A 22,873-nucleotide genomic window follows, 5' to 3' on the forward strand; every position below is an offset into this window, starting at 1 on the left:
GGCTGGGGTCTCAGAAGATGCCATGGATGTGAGGTGAGCAAAGCCGTGTGGGAGGGGGCAGGCAGGGGGCACGGATCCTCAGGGCATCCTTCACGGCAGAGAAAGAAGACGCGGGACAGGGAAGGACTCGACCCCCGAGCCAAGGGGGAGCCTTGCCCATACCTACGTGTGGGTGTCTCAGGGAAGCTGGCCACGGGGCTGGAGTTCCCAAGGGGGGCTCTGGAGGCATCAGAGCAGCTGCACCAGGTGCACAGGCCCGCATCAGCTCCACGGCTGATCCGTGAAGAGCGAAAATACATGGGGCGGCAAAAACCTGAACTTGGAAGCCCAACACCCTTGAACCCTGGCACCTGGATGCCAGGTGACAGTGGGTAAGTCATTTCACCACCGGGGGTCTCTGTTTGCTCATCCAGTGAAGGGAGGGGCTGGCCGACAAAGCCTGGGACAGCAGGCCCCAAAGGGGAAGCTGCTGCCCTTGTTACTCGGAGAAGAGAGCTGTCTGCAGACAAAGGTTAATGACCAGACATGTAAGTTAATGGTTAAAACTCATGAATGAAGCCGGTGGGTAGCTGTAGACACCCAGGAGAGACGTCTAGGGTGGTCTACGAGGAAGTCGCAGGCTGTGGCCCTCGTCCTTCCCATGGCACAGAGATGCCATCTGAAGCCAGCCTGTCTGATGAGGTCACTGAGGCTCCTGCATCAGCCACAGCCAGAACCTGGGGTCACTGGGCCGAGGGGCCAGCATGGCAGAGGAGGTGACGACAGCAGATCCTGCAGGGGTCCCGAGGTAGGAGAGGCCCCAGGGGTCCTGGGGTCCCCCAGAGCCACACCTGCCTCACATGGTCTCTCTTCAGGGAGAGGAGCCCATGACAAAGAGTTCTGCTTCTACGGGAGGTGGAAGTGGGCAGCGGGAGGTGGAAGTGGGCAGCGGGAGGTGGAAGTGGGCAGCGGAGCTACCGCATGGTGGACGGACGAAGAAGCCAGCCGAGCCCGGGAATCCTCTCCTGTCCGGAAACCAAGTGGCAGCACCTGCAGTCCTGGTCTTTATCTCCAACAAGGCGCCCCGTCAAGGCAGGCTCAGAAAGAGAAGAGGACAGCTGGCCCCGGGCTGTGTGCTGTGCAGGCCAGGGACGGGACACAGGGGGTCCGAGGACAGTCTCTGAGCCGGCGGCAGGCAGCTCAGGGCAGAGAGGGCTATTCCACACTGCGTGTGCGCTCCAGCTCTGCCGGCTCAGCCCCTATGCGGGGCCTCACATGTGCGGAAACCTGCTGGAGGCACGGTGCTCTCGCCAGTGCACCAAAGCTCAAGGAACACCCCCTCTGCCGCACCCCCATCCCCCAAGTGTCTCGGCACCAACATCTGCCTTCCTGAAACAGCCTTCTTTCTCCTACTTCCTCTTTTCTCTTGCCAGGGAGTCAACCAGGGGCCAGGAAAAAAAAAAACCAAGTCACTCTGCCCAAACAGCTCATGTGGCACCCATGAACAACCACAGCCTCCCAGGGAGCAAGACAGTTAGAATTCCAAACTTTCCAGTAATTATACGTAAATTATTCTGCTTCCTTAAAATTTAAATAATTACTACTACCACAGTTAACAGCTAAAAGCAAGCTGTCTCAGGTGGGTTGCAGAAGTTTTTATTGACCCATTTTATGCATGAAGAAACTGAGGCTCTGGGGAACCGGACTTGCTCCAGGAGACAAGGAGGATGAAAGCCCAGGTCTCTGCCTCCGTGTACCCTGGGACCGCATGGCCTCCCCTGGTGGGGGGCATACTACCCGACGGCCAGGAAGAAAGTGCCCTCGGTCCTAGCTCAAGGCTCCGTTTCCCTGCCTGAGCCCCCAGTCCATAGCTCAGCCCCTTTTCTGCAGGATGGCCCTCTCCTCCCACATCTCCTGCTCTACCAAGAGGACATCCCGGGCCTGGCTGGGAGCCTCTGATGGTGGCCCTGGCAGCAGCAGGGCAACGACAACGCCAGCGGGGTTAAACGCACACGAACACGCTCCGGGGTTCGTGCCGTGCCCTCGCCTTCGGTATTCCCAGCGCAGAGAGGACCCACAGCCCATATCATCCCCAAGTCAGTAAGTGGATGGATGGGCCAGACGTTAGGCCAAAGCCTGTGTTTTTGACCAAAGCTTCACGTAAGCTTTCTCAGTCTCAAAGAAATCCGGGCACGCACGGTTAGGCACAGACGTGTGGTGATCAAGGACCCAGCCGTCTGCGGGAGCTGCGTCTCAGCTCCTGGGAGACTGAGCTGCCCTACCCCCAACCCCGTGCTTATCTCCAGGGGCGGCCCTCGTCTGCTCAGCAGCAATGGCATTATAGTTTTGGAATAAGAAGAGTCTTTGTTATTGCTAGTGGCATTCTCTCCTGCCATTCAAAGCTGCGTTATCCAAAAAAAAAATGACTACGGATACATTTCCCCCTCCACCATGATCTAATAAGAATAAAAGCTTATCTATCCCTAGCAAACTGCCAATTACTGTGGCTAGAAATGCCATAATCAGTGATAGTTAAGACTTTTGGAATATTCTTTGAACCAAAGAATTCAATCCCCTAAGTAGCTGGCACAGGGCCCCCTTTGAGAAACAGTGCCAAGGGCAGCAGGGCTCAGTCTGCAGCTGCGGGTCAAGAATGGCCGGGCCAGGCAGAGTGTCATGGGAGGAGGCCCGTGCAGACGACGCACACTCACACGTGCAGCATGACACGGGACAAGCAGGGCTCTGGCAGTGGCTCTCCCCACCGTCCGCCCCACCGGGGTGACGAGGCACGAGCTCCGCAGGACAAGGCTTGCTGCAACTGGGACCCTCGGGGGCTGGGGGCGCGTCCAAACCCTCGGCAGGCAGACGGGGGAAAACCCTCTGGGAAATCCGAAGTATTCCCCAAAGTGGCATCTTCCCCACCTCCACTGCATGCAGGAATCTCTGCTCTGACACAGTCACTTAGGTTTAAAGTACACAGCACACTGGAAAGACAAGCAATTTGTGGGCAAAGCAGACCTAGAAAAACCAAGGTCAGAAATCAGTCCTGCCCAGAGGTCAGTGTGAGTAAGAATGCCTGGCCTTGGACAGAAAGGCGAAGCCTTCTCCACAGTGAGACCGCAAGTGACAGCAGAAATGTCCCAGAGCTCCGCCGCGTGGCCTGATCCTGAGACGACTAAGACACACATCACGTGACACCTCGGAAGAGACGGGGGCAAGGGCGCTGCCGGCTTGGGGGCTGGATAACAGTGCAGCGCAGAGCTCCATCCTATAGCCTCGCCACTTCTGCATGTGTCCCAAATGCTCCATGATGAGAAGTTTAATAAGCAAAGTCATTGAATCTCTTTCTTGAAAAAAAAAGCAGGGCTAGACCCACCTGTAATTTCTCTAGCTTTGTGCGTGTGCATCTGTGTGTGCGTGTGCCCGTGCGGGTAAACTGCGTGCATGTGTGTGATGTGTGTGTGTGTGTGCGTGTATGTGGGCACGTGTGAGTGTGGACTGTGTGTGAGTGCCCGTATGAACGTGAAGCGTGTGCATGTGTGTGACTTCACGTGCGCGCCTGTGTGGATCGCAGGGACAGTGGAGGAAAGCAGGATCCTGGTCCTCACAGGGAGAACGCACGCACGTGAAGCCAGCCCACAGTTCTACGAAGCCCGCGTCCAGCACACGGTCCTTCCACTCGGAGCCCAAGGACCAGTCGAAAATTCTCAGGAGAGGCTGAGCCGTGAGGTCCAGAGCAGCAGCAAAATCCCAAGACTCTCTAAAACCCCATCTCCCTGGACCTCCACCCACCAGGGGCAGCCTGCAGGGCACCTGAGGGGGTCCCACAAAGGTGGGACCGGCCAGTCAGCAAGGAGCGACGCGTGGGCCCTGGCTCCACTGAAGGTAACATCGTACCTGGAAAGCGTGAGAGGTGCAGACACCTGGACCTGCGTAGAAAACCAGGGCCCCGTCTAGGGGTGCCTGCAGCTTCCATATGCCATTTCCAGGCCTCCTCGTTCCCCACTAATCAAAGCCTTACACCCAACCCAGCACACCCAGGCCTCAAGCACTTTGTAGGGCCACACTACCGGGGAACGCAGGACTCCGTGATTCAGGGTCCCCAGACGTCCATGACAGCCTGAAAACCCCAGCCCATCTATGAACTACCCTCAGAAAAGAAGCCAGAAAAATTCTCAAGGCCAGGCATGTGCCCTCACCCCTATCCCCACCCCCTCTCTGCCACTAAAAAAAGCAGTACGTCGATGTGATTGGAAAGAAGGGATCATTTGTTGTGGAGAAAGGGCTGTGAGATGGCCAGGACAAAATTACCGAATTCTTATCTGAAACCAAATTCTTAAGAGCTATTTTTCTATAATTAAAAACATGGATTTCATAGCTCCTCAGTTTATTCTTCAGATGAAAACTATACACCCTATCGAAAAGCATCTAGCAGCCGTTTCTTAAGCGTTCCGTTTCTGTGGCCACGGTCCAAAGCAGTCCCCTCCCATGTACATCATTCAACGCGGGCCAATTCGGCTCCAGAAGCCCCATGGGAGAGCAATGCAACACTTACCTTGGCTTCACATTTCTTGTGGCAGGAGTACTTGCAGGCTGCAAGAGAAGGAGAAAGAATGTGTGTGTGCTGAGCAGTCTCTCAGTACTTTCTGCATCTCCAAATTCTCAATCCTTGGAGAACGTCCGGACTGAGGGAGGTTTTTCACTTAGACACCTTAGACACGACGCCGAGTTCAACGGAGTGTGGGATGGATGGACACGGCGTCCAAGAACCCAGCCACCCTCTGCAGCGTCAGCGACGGCCCAGAGGGCGCAGGTGGGGACGCTGGGGAGCAGTTACAAACACACTGGCTTTTCCAGGGGTTCAGGCGGCCAAATCAGGGCCTTGCAGGAGAAAGGCGGTGAACCTGAGCAGTAGAAAGCATCCGTGTTTGGCTGGAAATTACAGCTTCTCCCTGAAGAAAGGAGAGAAACTTGAAAGTGCCCCAGAAGACTCAGGACTGGCGCCTTTAAATTAGTCAGAAATTGGACATTTGAGTTCCACGCTCCTTCCACTTCCGGACAACTTAAGAACTGACTGTCAGAACAAATCCACGTCTAAATTCCTGCAGGGGATCCTTCAACCCAGGCCATTGTGTGGACTGAGAGAGGCATGTGTTGGTTCGGAGGCCCTAACAATGCAGATAGAGCCGGAACCAATGTGGATTTCACAGGCCCGCCGTCCAGAGGCTGCAGCTGTGCTGACAGGACATGAAAGGCTTCACCCACACCGCGGTGGCTCGGGGCACGGGGGCCTGCCTGCCGATGCTTCCAGGCAGAGGCAGCAGGACAGCGAGACAGCACAGAATGAAGCCACTGCACCAGATAAGCCCAGTGCAAGCTCCCATGTGGGCTCCAAGCGGGCATCCATCTGGCGAACCCGTGGGGCAGCTGTGAGATGGGGAACAGGGACCTGGGCTTAGGGGCACGGGACCTGGGGGCTTCCTGGCCCTGTCCAGCTGGGCTGCTCTAGGCAGGACCAGTGACCTCTCTGGGCCTCTTTCCTCTCCCAGGGTTATCGTGATGCCAAAACGGAATCGTTCACGGGACGCTGCTTTGAAACTGCAAAGCACAATGTCAACGTATAGAAGTGTGTGGTCCTGGAAGAATAAGGCCTTGGAGGGCAGGAGACGGGCCCAAAATCCTGGTTAGCGCTTCGAGGCCCAAACTTTTCACCAACACCCCCACACATACCGTATCTTCCCCCTCTCTTGTGTATGAGCTGAGGACAGAAAGCCGGAACTCGTAGTCTACCTGGGCCCGAATGAGGGTACAACAAAGTAACAAAAACAGCCCATGCCTGGGGGGTGGTCCCCGGAACTCCAGCAGGGAAGAGCCAGGGTTATTATCTTTGCAAGATCTATTTTTTGAACTCTCTCTGTGCATCTGAGGTTTGTGAAATTATTCACAAAAACAAATATTTATTCTACATTTTCTAACGGGTCCCCCCTTCCCCCCCCCGCAAAGGCGATGAGTGATTTTCTAATTGAGATAAGCTGACCATGGGAATAAAAGAGGCTTTCACACCAGATTAAAATCTCAGACAGAGGACAGCCAGGGGCCAGAGGCCAGCCGGAAGGACTGAGATAGAGAGAAAGGCAGTTGAGGGGCCCTTTGGCCTTTGGGAAAGTGAAAATTAGCAGAAATACAGGTGAAGACTTCCCCCTGCCCCAAAGGAAGCTCTGTCCACACACGCTGGATGGGGCAGGCCTGTCCACTCAGCAGGCAGGACAGGAGCACGACCTCCCACGGCTGTCAGCCAGGAGATGGCCTCAGGGATCCTCCTGGCACCTGTGACCCCGCACAGTCCCCTCACAGTGACAGAGCTGGTCGTGCGCCGAGGCAGGATGGCACAGGGCATGGCGAGTGACCTCCGCCCTGGTCTCCCGGATCGCCCCTCTGAGGGGAGCCTGGCCCAGCTGTGAGGCGTTGAGGCAGCCCTGGGGAGGCGGCCCACCTGAAGGCACTGAGACCTCCCGCCAGCAGGCAGCTCCACCCTGCCAGCCAGCCGTGCGTGCGAGGGAGCCAGCTGGGAAGTGGGTCCTCCGGCCTCGGGAGAGCTTTCAGATGAGGCAGCCTCTCAAGGGATCCTGAGCCAGCGCTGCCGGCCCACGTGACTCCCAAATTCCTGATCCACAGAAGCAGTGAGAAGAGAACCTACTGTCACGGTAAGTCACTAACTTTGGGGTAACTGCTTATGCAGCAGCAGATCGACAAACCAATCCAACCCAAAAAGGGCTGTGGTCGGTGGAAAGCAGGATGACAGCGGTGTGACACATTCATGGTGGACGGCCCACTGGGCCACGAGAGAGCCTCAGGCCGTCATAGGGCAAATCATCACATTCACAAAGCTTAACTGATCATAGTGAATTGCATAAACCACCCGCGCGCTAAGGCGGGGGTCCTGAGAGGTGAACCCACCGTTCCTGGGATGTAATCAGGTGACCCCACGGTATTATGAACTTTCCACCCAAATGCCAGCAGCGTGGATGGCCCCTCAGGTTTTCCTCGGAGTAGCAATTCACCCTCAGCTTGTGGGAGCTGTGGGCGACCCCAAGCGAAATGCTTCCCACGTGTTCCTTGCCTTCAATCCTCGGGACCACCGTCAGAGAGAAACTGGGCAAGTGCCAGGACCCAGCAGGGCCTCTGCAGGCTGGCATTCCAGCCCGTATCTGCCCCCACTTTTCACCCCGCCACACACTGCCTTTCCAACATATTATAAACACTGATGGGAACAGCGTCCAGACCCAGTTTCCAATCCTGTTGCCCACAGTAGCAAGGGCAGCTCCTCAGCACAGATGCGACATCCAGCACTCCCAGCCTCCCCGGCTCCAGCACCTCGGACACACCCTCCTCAGACTGCGAGTGCCGCCGCCTCCTCCAGGAAGCCCTCCCTCCCTCCACCCTGCCCCGCCAGGCAAGGCTAAGTGCCTGACAGGGTTGCGGGAGCCCTGGCCACATTTCTCCCTCCAGCACCCATCCCATCGTGCATCATTTCAAAGTAGTTTCTGTGCGTCCATATCTCCTGACCAGGCCAAGCTCATCCAGGGAAGGTATCATCTGTTGTGTACCTCCAGCTTCCCGAAACAGCGACATGACAGGAGGGACAGAGGCTAACAGACTGAGCGCCCACCATGGACAGTCTGATCACAGTTCTCATCCCACAGCCACCACCAAATGTCACCATATCCCACAAAGGCGCTACAGATCTTCTGCCTAATTCCTGATGGGAGCCTGGAGCTCATGGATAAGACCTGGGGTGTCATTCCCTGGACAACGGCGTACGACCCTTCTCTGTTCCGAGTCCGCTTTCAGAAGCCAGTGCCCAGCAGGACCACACAGGGCGGGAGTCTCTTCACCCGACTGCCCCTCTGTGCAGCACAGCCCCCAGGATAAAGGAAGGCCCCGGAAGGCACCAGAACTTCCCCAACAGAATGCACCCCCCCTAACTGCAGAGGCCAAAATGTACATGAAAAGACAAAATGTACACGTTTACTCTGACCGTCAGCTTCTCCTCTACCCCTTTTCTCAGGAGCCAGCAACTGGCAGCTCCTACTTTGCTGGTTTTTTCTCCGCTTTACTGAGGTATAATTGACAAAGTTGTATGTATTTAAAGTGTACAGTATGATGATCTGACATACATACACACTGCAACATTTACCACAGTCGAGTCAATTAACACATCCATCACCTCACATAGTTACCATTTTGTGTGTGTGGTGAGAACACTTAAGAGCTACACTCTCAGCAACGTGCAAGTACACAGAACAGTGGTGTTAACTACGGGCACCACGCTGTACATGACATCCCCAGAACCAATTCGCCTTATGACTGAAAGTTTGTACCCTTCGACCAACACCTCTCCATTTCTCCAGCCCCCAGTCCCTGGCAACCGCTCTCCTACTCTCTGTTTCTATGAGTTTTCTTTTTTTTCAGATTCCACATATAAATGATACCATACAGTATTTATCTTTCTCTGTTTGACTTAGCATAATGCCCTCAAGGCCCACCCATTATACCTGAATATTTCATTATACACACACACATACACACACCCACCACATTTTCTTTATCCAGTCGTGCACTGATGGACACTTAGGTTGTTTCCATGTCTTGGCTATTGTAAATAATGCTGCAATCAACACGGGAGTGCAGACATCTCTTCAAGATGCTGATTTTGTCTCCTCTGGATCTATACCCAGGAGTGGAATTGCTGGATCATATGGTAATTCTATTTTTCACTTCTTGAGGAACCTCCATACTGTTTTCCACAGTGGCTGAACCAATTTACATTCCCACCACCAGTGTATGAGGGCTCCCTTTTCTCTCCATCCTCGCCAAAGCCTGTTTTTTCTTGTCTTCTTGATGACAGCCATTCTGACGGGCGCGAGGTGTTATCTCATCATGGTTTTGATCTGCATTTCCCTCAGAATTAGTGATGTAGAGCATCTCTGCATGTACCTGTTGGCCACTTACATGTCTTCTTTGGAAACTAAACTTCAAGAAACTAGCATTTGATTTTTGGTGTAATATCAGAAGAGAATATGCTTTCTTTTCCAAATACGTATCTGTATAGAGCTGGATTTTCTTCAAATACTTCAACCAGTACAATGTTTTGTCCATGTTTTCTGATGGATAATTTTAGGTGTCAACTTCACTAAGCCACAAGATGCCCAGATATTTGCTTAAACATTATTCTGGGTGTGTCTGGGAGGGTGTTTCTGGATAAGGAAAATATTGGCAATTGCAGACTGAGTGAAGCTGACTGTCCCCCGCAATGTGGTGGGCTTCATCCACTCCACTGAGGGTCTGAACAGAATAAAAGGGGGAGTAAGAAAGAATTCTTTCTCCCTACCTGACTGTCTTCAAGCTGGTACATCGGTCTTCTCCTGTCTTGGGACTAGGACTCAGAAAGGAACTACACAGTGGCTGTCCTGGGTCACAGCTTGCCGACTACAGGTGGGACTTAGCCTCCATACTGTGTGGACCAATTCCTTACAGTAAATTTCCTTCTCCGTATACATCCTGTTGGTTCTTTTTTGCTGAAGAACTTTAACTGATACCGTGGGGAAAAACACTGAATGCAGAAACAGCTAGGAAGATCCAGCCTCTTAAGTCACACAAAGCATACGCCATATGTATAGATGCAAAACAATGCCACTCCTTTCATTGTACGTAATGAGGAGTAGGACAAAGGGATACCAAAGACTCGTTTCTGCCATGAAAAAAGAAGTTACTGAAGCAATAAAGAAGAAAATTTATATCCACAAATAAAATATTGAGTACTATTGAAAAATCATAACTTCTAAAGAGCTAATATGTGACAATGCTTATAACAGGCAAGGTGAAAAGATATAAAACTATGTACAGTACAAACTCTGTAAAAACAGACATGTGCCATGGGCTGGTCCTCATGTGAGAACGCGGCATAGGGGAAAGACATCGTCATACTCAGTTACAAAAGGACGAGCTCCACAATAAATCATGCTGGAAAAACCAGCTCGCTCATGAAAAATAACCTAAATAACATGAATTCCAGATGAATCAACCATGAAATTGTGAAACTGGATGAGAACTGGAAAAGCAGAAATGGATATTAGAATAAAGTACGGTAGAACATCGTTACGACCATAGAGAAGGGAAGGCATTCTTAAATAGGAACAAAAACAGAAATGAAATGAAATGACGGGTAGATTTGAATAAGCGGAACCTTAAAACTTTCACGTGACAAACACTCCACAAACAAAATCAGGCAAGCAACTGCTCGCAATGTCTGCAATACGTAAGTTGGAATTGGTAAGGAACTGACGTTTCTGTAGGTCAACATCCATCAAAAATCCGCAAAAGTCCTACCTAATTTAATGATAGAAAGATTAATATTATAATATAACGAATTCTTAGAAATCAAGAAGAAAAATTATCTAAGTTTTTAAATGAGCCAAGGACGTGAAAGGCTGGTTTACTAAATAAACACGACAGACATCTTTTCTGTATTTCTTCAGATGCTGCGCCTCAGCGATAACCAGACGAATGAAAACCATTAATAAAGTGAGACAGCATTTTTCATCCATTGACTTGCGAACACGAAAAGCAGAGAGCAGCCAAGCGAAAGAGTGGGCTGAGCTCAAGGCCAAGGTCCAGGGTAGACTCCCTGACGCTCCCTCAGCACTTCCCATCAGGAGCCTTTCTCCACCCTGGGAGGGGGTATGTTCCCAGTGCATTTCTCGTGAGTTTCCTGCAATTAATGACACACGAATCCTCACCTCCACAGGTCTGCGGTCTGCATTCCACACTCGGCTCCCTGGTCAAACAGGGGCTTCCAACGTCATGGGGAGGAATCCGCTCCCATAGCAGCCGCTGCCCAGAGCGTCTGGCTCTGAAACGCCCCACATTGTTCCACGTTGTCTTGGAACTGCTATTCTCCCGACGTCTCCAGGAGCCTTGGGAAGCCAGGCCACTGGCTTACGGGCCTGTCATACAATACTCTACACATATTTACCAAGAGAGAGACGAGCCCCGGGCGTCACCTCTGCTTCTCCTGCCTCTGCCCTCAAGCTCCCCAGCTTATCCGCGTCCACAGTCACCAGCTACATGTGACGGGGGACCGGACGCCCACAGCAGAGGGCAGAGGGCCCAACGCCACATTCACTGCTTGGCCGCTCGCTCCTTTTCCCTGCCTTGTTGGTCATCACTGCCACCATGTCCTGCGGTTCTAATTCAGCACCTGACACAAAGCAGCGCTGACTATCACACTTACCGATCTGCCCATCCAGCCCTAAGCTTTGTCTATTTATCCCTTAGGATATGGTAGACAGTGACGGCCTGACAGACAGGACTCCCCCGTCAGCCTCGGAGCTCCCCCCTCACAGGTCACAGCTTTTTCACCTTTTTATTCTAGCGGGTGCTTAATACGTGTTCCGTTAACTGAAGGGGGAAAGTCATTATCAAATATTCCTTACAAAACCCCCTCCGTGCCCTTTTCCCTCCGGTTTTGCTCCTTTTCTCAACCTTCATTCCCTCCAGCCTCCTCCCTACGATTGAGAAGCGTTTCTTTATTTTTTTCCATTCCAGTCTGTTCTCTCCTATTCCATTATGAGATCCAGGCTTGATCTGACACTGCATCCTCTCTGGGTCCATCTCCCCCAAGGGGCCAAATCTCGCAGAACTCACAATTCTCGACACCCAGGAAAAGACTCACCCGCTGAGGTCTAGAACGCCAAGATCCACCACGCCAGTGCCCTCAAGTGTGGGAATGGAGCAAGACCGTCCATGGAAACTGGGCCACTTAAGCCACCCGAGGGATATTGGTGGAGCAGTGAGGAGAGGTCACCTGTTCAAAGCCCTGGCTGGTGGGGAGGGCAGAGTAGGAACCACTTCAGCGGGGTTCTGAGCAGCAGAAGGCAAACCACACCAGACACTTAACCCATCACTCACCGGCCATCTGCGGCTTTCCCTGTAGCTACAGTTTGAGAAGTAGGGGTAAGGGAGCCTCGATGTGCAAACGACAGCTGCTTAAAAATTAAATTTTTTCGGGCTTCCCTGGTGGCGCAGTGGTTGAGAGTCCGCCTGCCGATGGAGGGGACGCAGGTTCGTGCCCCGGTCCGGGAGGATCCCACATGCCGCGGAGCGGCTGGGCCCGTGAGCCATGGCCGCTGAGCCTGCGCATCCGGAGCCTGTGCTCCGCAACGGGAGAGGCCACAACAGTGAGAGGCCCGCGTACCGCAAAAAAAAAAAAAAAAAAAAAATTACATTTTTTCTTCTAAGTTAACCACATAAAAAACTTGTGGCAAAATAGGTTAATAGGTGAAAATAAGGGACTTGAGGGTCAGGAAGGAACTAGAAAAAAACAGTAAAAATATTAAGCCCGAGTCACAGAAGACACACCTAACTCTTCTCCACCATCACCAATGTCACCATGACCAACAGGAATAACAACGTCGACACGGTTGTCATCACTAACACTACTGGACACTTCCTTGAGCCAATCAATGTTCTTTGTGTTCCTCGTGCATTTCATCTGTTACTCACAATGACTCTAAAAGAGAATTCAAGCACAGGGTGGCAGGGCAGGAACCCTGGCAGCCTGTCTCCAGGGTCCATGCTCCCCTCCACCATGCCCTGCTGCTTCTCCAGAAATGAACCAAAGGAAGGGTCTCTTCGCCGAGACCTCACACAGCTTGTGCGTGGTTACTGAGAGAAGACACGTGATGTCTACAGGCAGCACACACACACACGGCCTCGACGTGCAAATGTATATGACATACATCTAAACTACAGGGAGAGGAAACGACTATATTGTCCGAGTGTTTCACGGTACCTGTATAGCTTACTGACAAAAGGAAGAAATCCTAGACATTAACTACTCGACACGCAAATTGTAAAGGTCACCAAATTGAGGGCCAGGAAAGGGGCCTGTCCAGGGCCACAGCGACTTCTGCAGGAGCCAACCACTGACCCTGCCAGGCCCCGTCTACACCCGCAGAGACTCTGCCGGGCTCCCAGTCCAGCAGCAGCCCCACTTCACACACGGTGGCATCCGTGAGAGGCAGACTGTCACAACCACCCTAGGATGGAGTCTTGCATCTCCCGCACACAGCAGTTTAATTTAAGAAGGTAACGTCTAAAGGACTCCTGGCACATAGAGTTCTTTCCTTCTCAAAAAAGAGTAGCTACTGTTTATTCACACAATTATTCCAGTTAGGTACATAAATATGATAATCCATTGAGTATTCTCATAGGTGTTTAAATTCCACCGCGTGAAGTTCTAGAAAACCTTTTTCTGAAGAGAAATCGGCAGACGTCTCACTAACAGTGATACAGGTGAGTCCCCAGCCCCTCAATGCACATGGGCCCAAGGGGTGACACTCAGCACGTTAGGAACGGCCTCCACGCAGGACCCAGAAATCAGGACTTGATGCCTGCACGGGCACCCACCACTGGGCTTCCTTCCACACCGCCCACTGCCTGCCCTAGAACCCGCGTGGGGCTCCAGGCACACAGGCATCCCTGATGTCAGCGGGCCTCCCCAACCAAGTCCTGGGCCTTGGCCCTCACGCAGACCTGCTCCCGGTTACTTCTCCAAGTAGCACAGCTCTCCGGGGCCCACATCCAGGCGGCTGAGTCCTTGGGCCAAGGACGTGGCTTCCCCAAGCCACACAGGCCCCAGAGGTGGCCTCTGCGAGCCAGCGGTCCCGGCCACGTGCTTCAGGACAGCAAATGCCACCACCCGGCCACGAGGGATGGACCCAGGGCCCCTCAGGGAGAGTCCGTACACATCCCCTCGGCTGGAGGGCTCGGAACAGAGGAACGTGGCGTTGAGATAACACAAGGAGAGGCCAGGTGTGCACACAGGGAGCGTGGCACGTCTGCTGGGGCATACGCACCAGGAAGGGAAGCGTGAGAGAGGAGCTGCCCCGGGACCTGCGCCCAACCCATGATCTGTTTCCACTGCCTCCAAACTATGCAAACCGTCCCAGCCAAGCGCTGGGGCGACACACGGGCGCGGGCGCCTTGGGGTCATGTTGTGTTTGCCCTGGCTTCCCTGCACAGGAGACAGTGGCAGAGTGTCCCTGAGGGGAAATGAGACGTGGAGATGAACCCCCCTGACGGAGAGGGCACCTACAGGACCATTGTCAGTGAATGATTTTCTTCAAGGAAAAGAAAACTAGGTGGGTCAAAAAAGTGATCTCCTTGTGAGATAAAACGTAACCACACAGCGATTCTTGGAGCAGAGAAGCGTGGGCCACACAGGTCACGAGACGGCACTGTACAAGGCCGGACCGTCACCGCCCTGCCGCCCTCCCGCCCTTCCGTGTTGGGCACGCACAGGATCCTCGGGGCCAAGACGGCCCCAGGCAGCGCAGCACCCAGTGGGATCCTGAGATCTGGCTGCCCTCCCCCAACAGAATTCCAGAGGGTGCAGAAGCAGGTGCACGCACAACCACATACCATCCACACCATTCCGACAGGCCCCTTGGTCCTCCCTGACATCTCACACACTACACACTAAAAATGCCATAAAACAGACCGTTAAGAACCAAAGGATAATCTGGGACCCCTGCTGGCCCCTATGGGCCTGGGAAGCTGCAGGACAGGGAGGGAGGCACAAGCCCGGACGTGCACTCTCACGCCAAGCCCTGGACGGTGCTGGGGGCCGTGAGCATCCTCGGGACCAAGCAGGGAGCCAGGCCCTGGCCTGAGAGGAGAGCCTGGCTGCTGGGCACCGCCGTCTCCAAGCTGGTCAGATCTCACTGCTTCTATTTGCTTTGAAAAGAATAACTGTTTCTTGTAGGTGGTTAGAGCAGAGGCACTGAGATTTTAAAAAGGACATTTGGGATAGCTCCTTAGTCAGCTCGGGCCTCAGCTGTGCAGAGACGAGAAGAAACTGGCTCTCCACAGAGACAATCTGTCACAACCAGGCCGTGTTAAACGTATGTGGGGAACAGAGCCCTTGTGCCTATGGAGCTAAACCACCGTCACTTGTGCTCATGACCTGCACGTGTGGACAGCGGCCAGCCAAGGACCCCGGGTGTCACCCACGTGGGAATCGCCCATGGCACATTCAGTTGGGGGCATTGAGGAAAAAGAATCCTCACAGCAACTGCAAAGCTAAGTGCCAGAACGTGGGCTAAGCACCTCACATCTGTCTCATTCGGACCTCGCACCAGCTGTCCCGAGGAGGAATGGTTACAACCCACGTCATGGACTCACAGCAGGAGACTTTGCCCCTGACAGACTCAGAGCACCAGCTTGTGCTCCTAGCCCAGCCATGTCTCTGTCACACCCTCCTCTACGTTTCCGTGTGTGTGCATAGGCACCTGTGAGCACGTGTCCGTGTGTGTGTTTGCACACGCACACGTGTGTGTTCGTGTACGTACACACCCATGCATGCCTGCTGATGTGGGGAGAGGGTCCGTGCTGAGGAGGCCTGGCGCTGGATCCGTGTCCCATGTGCACCTCCACAGGTGACCCCTCAGCCCCCGGGGCCCGGCTCACCCTTTCTACATGGAGAGGAGACACCAGGCCCCGTGAGATGGGCTGCATCCAGGGACAAGGTGAGAGGGCCATGCACTCTGAGAAGCAGGTGTGTCAACTTTGAAAGAGAGATCCCTGGGGGGCCGGGGAGGGAGGGGGCTTCTGGCATCCCCACAAGGCCGCAGCGGGGGAAGGACAGGTGGGAGCTGGTGACGTGCTGACGGCACCAGGGCACCATCATCACTGACCGTGGAGGGGCCCTTCAGAGGAGGGGCCACAGCTGCCTCCTGCCCGCTCTTGGGTCCCAACGAAGTGTGACCATCGTGCATCCTTCCTCGAGGCTGCCCAACCCCAAAGCAGCCATCAGGGACCGTGTGCCAGGGTGTCCACAGGAGGGAAAGGGAGCCTGGAGGCAGCCCTGAAAACGTTCTACAGAGGAAATCCTAAACCCACCGGTGATGAGAAGCCCCGCAACAGCCCAAAGCCTTCTGCCAGCTCCCCCAACCTGCCTCCACTCTGTGACACAGAACCACGGTTCTAGGGTTCAAGGGAAACAAGAGACGTCCTGCTCACATGTCCCTTAGACAGATTTACTAACGTGAAAGCACAAAAAGTAGCAAGTTGCCTTGATTACCTGGGGTTTAAGCACCACAGAGTGAAGCTGGTGGCTGTTTACCGACAGGAGCAATGCCTGACAACATGCTGAAAGGGCAGTAACGCGATGGCCCTCACTCAAAAGAGCCGAAAGTTTTCATCTGTAAACTCTGGTAAGAGATCAAAGTAGAAAAACCCGAGCTCCCGACACTACAGGGCAGACGGAAGGTACGTCATGAGCCACTCATTGCTGCCCCTTCTCCCGTAGGACTAGCTTTGCTCTTGCTGGAAACATTTCTCATGAGTGCATATCTGTGTAAATATGGTCAGTCCCGGTCCAGTGAGGGTAGGGGGAAACTCAGGCTGAGATGGGGAATTCCGTGATTTAACTTTTGGAAACTCCTGCAAGAAAGTTTCATTTTGGTTTTTTGTTTGTTTACTTGCTTCGGTTTAATCAACATGGGAACGATAAACGCGGACTCACCTCGGCATGAAATCCCTTGACCTTCGATAATCTGTTTGCAAACCCCACAGACTCTGGCTTTTTTAAAGGCCTTGTTCTTAAAACTGTGCAGACTCGAAGTTAATTCTTCTGGCTGAAAAAGTAGAGAGAGAAAGTGTCAGCTCTTCCATTCGTCGTCCGTTTGCTCTTTCTTTTCCCTTTCAGGAGATAATAAATCCAGCCGAGTTGGTGAAGGGTTGAAACAGGAACTTGACCAGGCAAACAGAAAAGAACAAGACAGCACCCTGCCAAGGCCGGGATCCCAGGGGCCTGGGATGCCCCGTCAGCACGCCCGGTGCCAGGGCCCTGGTGGCGGCCCACACGCTCCCAGTTCATAATCGCCTGGGTGAAGGGCTTATGTGATTGCGTATTAGCTTACAAACTGCAGGCTTACAGCCACTGCTTCTGTGACAAAGGAATCCACATGCATTCCCAGAATCTTAACGCTTCTTCCTCTGGAAGAAACGATCAGCAAACAGCACAATTATAGCAGAGGTCACTAACCAACTGGCCTTCCTGGCCACGTAGCCTCTCTGAACTGCTGTACTGAGGAGAAGCTGTCACCAGACCAGGGTGACAAGATAGCAGTTCCTCCTTAAACCTGGTACAGAACTGAACCCATTACACACACCGGCACTGGGATGAGGGGAAACACTTACGCACCAAATCCGTGTCTGTAGCGTCAAGGCTCAGAGCTGTAGCTGAGGATCTTATAAAAATTCAATTTGCCTTAGAAACCAAACACCAATCATATCCCATTTGCTGATATGTGACAGTGTATTCTAACGTCACCTATATCCACATGGACTCACAGAGGCCATGACTCACACCAGAATAGCTAAAATTCGTTAAGATGACATGTTACCGAGAATGGGAGACAAATGGTACAACTACTTTGGAAAACGGCTTGACAATTTCTTATCCATATTTTTAAACCTACACCAATCTTATGACTCAGCAATTCCACTCTTACAGACACCAAGATACATATGTCCACAAAGACACGCGCAATAACGATCAGAGCCACCTTATTTAAAACTGCCCCAAACAGGAAGTAACCCAAATGCCCATCACAAGGAGCCTGGATAAACAAACCATGGTATATTCATAAAATGGAATATCATTTGGGTATACACAAGAGCAAGCTACTAATACGTGTAACATCATGGATGAACATAAAAGCATTATTACGCTAAATGAAAGAAGTCAGACACGAGCACACAGTGAAAGATTCTCTTTATAGGGTGTTCATGAACAGGTAAATTAACCTATCTAGTGCCTCAGAGGCAGGAAAAAAATTAGGTGAGCTCTACGAATGCCCCAAACTCCTACATGGAGAAAGCTTCCAGGATGCAGAGAGGGAAGGGGGAACCAGTGTACTACATGGATTGAAGGAAAGGAGTTAAGAATTCAGGCTGGGGCTTCCCTGGTGGCGCAGTGGTTGAGAGTCCTCCTGCCGATGCAGGGGACACGGGTTCGTGCCCCGGTCTGGGAGGATCCCACGTGCCGCGGAGCCACTGGGCCCATGAGCCATGGCCACTGAGCCTGCGCGTCCAGAGCCTGTGCTCCGCAACGGGAGAGGCCGCAGCAGTGAGAGGCCTACCACCAAAAAAAAAACTTCCTAGGATATACAAAAGCTGAAAGCTGAAATAATTTATCACCAGCTGACATGTACACAAGACATGTTAAAGACAGCCTGGGCAAAAGGAAAATGATATCAGATGGAAATACAGCTTTACACAAAAGAATGAAGACCACTAGAAACGGTAATTACATGGACAAATATGTAAGATTTTTCACTTATTACTTAAAACTCACTAAAAGAAAATTAACTGTTTAAACAAAAACTAATAATGATGTGATGTGAGGTTTAACATAAGTAGAAGTAAAATTTATGATAAAATAGCACAAAACTCAGGAAAGGAGAAATGGTAGTATTCTACTGTAAGGCTCTCATAATACACGTGAAGTAATAACACTATCACTTGAAGGTAGACTGTGACAAGCTAAAAAAGTATAATATAAACCTTAAAGCAACTACTAAAATAATGAGTTATAGGTAATAATACAACAAAGAAGATAAAACAAAGTTATTTTAAAAGTTCAATTAACTTAAAATGATAAAAAAAAAAGAGAAAAAGCTGTAATAAAGAACAGGTGAGAGGAATGGAAAACAAGTAGCAAGATGATAGATTTAAACCTCACCATATTAGTAATCACATTAATGTAAATAGTTTAAATCTCTTAATTAAAAGGCAGGGATTGTCAGATTATTTTTTTTTCAAAAAAGACAAAGGATAGAAAAAATATACAATGATAATGTTAATCAAAGGAAAGCTGAAATGACTATATTAATAACAAAGTCGATTCTAGATTAAAGAACATTCCCAATGATATAGAAAGGCACTGCATAACGATGGAAGGGTAAAAGCAACAAGAGAATATAACAAACCTGAACAGTTATGTATCTAATAACAAAACTTTCAAAACATATGAAACAAGAACTGACAATTGCAAACAGAGATAGGCAAACATACACAGTCTGAAATTTCATTACCCCTTGTTATAGACTGAACTGTGTCCCCCAAAATTTCATATATTGAAGCCCTAACCTCCAATGTGACCATATTTGAAGATGGGGCCTTTAAAGAGGTAATCAACATTAAATGAGGCCATAAGGGTAGGAAACTAACCCAAGAGGGCTGGTGTCCTTATATGAAGAAGAGACACTAGGGAAGCTTTGCACACAGAGGAAAGTTCATGTGAGGACACAGTGAGAAGGTGACCATCTACAAACTAAGGAAAGAGGCCTTGGGAAAAACCAAACCTGTCAATACCTTGATCTGGGACTTCCAGCCTCCTGAACTGTAAGAAAATAAATTTCTGTTGTTTAAGCCACCCAACCTGTGTTATTTTATTACGGCAGCCCTAGCAAACTAACATACCCTTTCTCAATAATTAATAATTATTTTTATCAATAATAATAATTGATAATTATTGCAGAAAATAAGCAAGGATACATAAGCTTTGAACAATATTATCAAAAACTTGACCTAATTGACATTTATAGAACATTTGACCTAACAGCAACAGAATACACATTGTTTTCAAATGCATATGGAATATTTAGCAAGGTAGACCATATTCTGGGACATAAAACAAGTCTAACTAAATTTAAAAGTATTCAAGTCATACTAAATATGTTCTCTGACCACAATGGGATTAAATTAGGAATCAGAAACAGAAAGATCTCAGTAAAATTCCCCAAGTATTTGGAAACTAAATAACACACTTCTAAGTAGTGCGTAAGTTGATACATCATAGCTAACTGGGTTTCTCCCAAGAATGCAAGTTTGGTTGGTTTTACATTCAAATGTCAATCAATTAACTAAAACAAAACAAAACACAACAACAACAACAAAAAAAACCTCTTATAAAATCTAACTTCCATTTCCTGGTAAAAAAGCCAAATAGGAATAACAAGGGACTTCCTCAACTTCATAAAATTGTATATGTGAAACCTACAGCAAACATCATACTTAATGATGAAAGACTAAATGCATTCCCTTTAAGATCTGAAACAAGGCAAGGTTTTCTGCAATCAATATTTCTATTTAACCTTGTCCCAGAAGTTCTAATCAGGCAAGAAAAGTAAATAAGAGGTATCCAGTTTGGGAAGGAGAAAGTAAAAACTGTCTTTAATCACTGATGACATCACTGTTTATGGAGAAAAAGCTAATGAAATCTATGAAAAAGCTCCAGAACTAACAAGTGAGTTTAGCAAAGATGAAGGATACAAGATCAATGAATGTACAAGCTGATTGTATTTCTACATACCAGCAAGAAACATCCAGAAATTGAAATTCGAAAAATATTACCATTTATATTAGTATCAAAAATATGAAATACTTAGGGATAAATCTAACAAGACTGCAAAAGACCTCTAAATTAAAAACTACAAAACACTGTGGAAAGAAATTAAAGAAGACATAAATAGATGGAGAGATATACCATGTTCATGGGTCAGAAGACTCAATGTAATTAAGACACAATTCTTCCCATAGAATCTATAGATTCAACAAAATCTCAATCAAAATCCCAGAAGGTTCTTTTTTTATAATTGGCAAACTGATTCTAAAATTCATATTTAAATGCAAAGCACTTAAAACTCCCAAAACAACTTTGAAGACTGCACATATTTAAGTGTACAGTGTGATGTTTTCTATTATATTTTGAAAATGTGTCTTTAGTATGAAAACATTAAACTAAAGAGTTTCAAAGAAAGTATGTTCTTGGGATTCTACATAACTAATAAACATGAGGTACTGAATGAACACCTTGAATCCTAATTTTCAACAAAGCAAATGCTCCTCTGATACTGATAAAAGGAAAAGCAAATACGCAACACACAGACCACAACCCCGTATTCCTTGACCAACGGCTGACAAGGAGAACCCCACGTGCAACTACTAATGGACTGGAATTGGCAGAGAACCCTTTCCGACATGCCATTCCAACTTTAAAGCATGCTTTGCCCATCCCCAAACTTTCCCCTGCTATTCAAATGGTCTAGAATGCTGGTAACTTCTAGTTTTCTATTGTGACCATTTCTAGTCCCACCCTCCCCCAAGTCCTTCCTGACCACTTCAAGTTCCTCAGGAATCCTACAGCAGTCTCATCACTCAATCACATATCCCCTGGTGTCGATCTTGTCAAGCCTGTCAAAGGAGGCAAAGTGTCCTGCCCCAAGCAGAAGTCTTCTCGCCGCTTCTGCCACCTGCAGTACGAGCTCTATGACCCAGGGCAAGTCATACCTCTCTTCGAGGGAAAGGATACCGCCCCCTCCTACCTATTAACCAAGCTACTGTAAATAGTCAAATGCTACGGCAGGTACCAGTTATGAACACTGGCCGTCTACGGGAATCACTTGGGCAGAGTTTTTAAAACAGCGGTGCCTAAGCTCCACCCCAGACCAATTAAAACAGCTTATCTGGAGGTGGGACCAGACGACAAATTTTTTCAAATCTCCTCCAGGGATTCTGATCTGCAGCTGGGACTGAGAGCCTCCACTACATAATGGACCACACTATAGGAAGCTATTCCTCCTACGTGGTAAGGCACTGTTATTACGTGCTTGTTCACGTGTCTGTTTCTGGTTTTCTCAAGAGACTGTATACTTTTTGATAGCAGGGCTCTTGTACTCCATGCCTATAAAAGAGGGACGAAGGTACCGCTATCATGAAGTTCATGACATTGGCAGGGCCCTTCTGTGCTGTAACCACTGTTCAACCAACGGGGCACCAGCATGCAAGATCAAGACCACACAGCCAACAGATAAGGGATATGGGCTCAGACCCAGTCTCCACCCGGGTCTCAAGCTCAGACAGGGGTCGGCATTCAGGTAGCTGACAAACACAGCCCTCTATCGTAATCCCGCAGCTGGTACATACTCGCCCCCTCCCTCATATTTCAGTTACTTGTTTACACGCCTTCTCTCCCGTGTAATTTCCTAGAGGCAGGACACCAGGCGCTTATCCATGTGTCTTCCGAGGCCCCTGCACAGTGCCTGGCAGACAGTGAACCACGGACCCTCAATTAATATTTGTTGACTGAATGAACTGGCCGTATTCTGTGGGCCAGCGGGGTAGACTGTGACCTTTGATTCCTTGCAAATACCTTTATTATAACGAGGGAGAAAGAGGCACTGTGTTCCTGTGATATTCTTGCGGGCCGGGCGACAGCTAGAAGCCTGGAGGAAGGAAACAGCAGAGGTGCTGTAGGGCGGCCGAAGCCATTTCAATGGCTGGATGGCGGAGGAATTCATTTCAGATAGTGTAATAACATCTGCTCACGCTTCATCTGTACATAACATCTCCATTGTGAAGTGAGCCTAGACAGGATTAGACTGCCTTTGTTTTCACCTGATACTGTGCTTTCATTTCTCCCGAAGAGGCGGGGCCAATGAGTGCAGGGGGGAGGGGGGGAGACGGGGAGGGGGGAGGGGGGAGACGGGGAGGGGGGTGGGGGTGGGGGAGGCCAAAATGCTGAAGCGTTTAGCAGGCTCAGTTCAGGAATCTAAATTGCATTTAATTGTTAGGAGCAGGCAGTTGGAAGGGTAGAGAGCAAGGCTGCGGGTTCCACAAGGACTCCCTGAGGGGTTCAGGGTAATTAGTGCCGGTCTTGATTGTGAGGTCTCTTTTTAGAAAGAAAAATCTCTGCAGAACTGAGCGAGTTTAAGTGCTCCACAGCAGCGCAGAAGGGTAACCTTCGGCTCTGCGAAAATGCAAA

At 50.1% G+C, this 22,873-nt stretch overlaps 1 protein-coding gene across 8 annotated transcripts in view; it reads right to left on the bottom strand.

The window, feature by feature from the left end:
- Window positions 1-22,873, bottom strand: part of TNS3 (tensin 3) — a 224,337-nt gene that overhangs the window by 163,959 nt on the left and 37,505 nt on the right. For 5 of the 8 annotated variants that reach the window (XM_027124073.1, XM_027124072.1, XM_027124071.1 and 2 more), the window contains exons 2-3: window positions 16,568-16,679; window positions 4,535-4,572 (exon numbers count right to left, since the gene is read on the bottom strand). The gene's annotated coding sequence lies outside the window, so the exon portion shown is untranslated. Of the gene's footprint in view, window positions 1-4,534; window positions 4,573-16,123; window positions 16,254-16,567; window positions 16,680-22,873 lie in introns of all 8 variants that reach the window. The other 3 variants (XM_027124066.1, XM_027124065.1, XM_027124068.1) reach the window with 2 other exon arrangements.

Source organism: Aethalodelphis obliquidens, unplaced genomic scaffold, assembly GCF_003676395.1.
Source record: "Aethalodelphis obliquidens isolate GAN/ISIS:26980383/991018 unplaced genomic scaffold, ASM367639v1 scaffold27, whole genome shotgun sequence".
Classification (NCBI taxonomy): domain Eukaryota; kingdom Metazoa; phylum Chordata; class Mammalia; order Artiodactyla; family Delphinidae; genus Aethalodelphis; species Aethalodelphis obliquidens.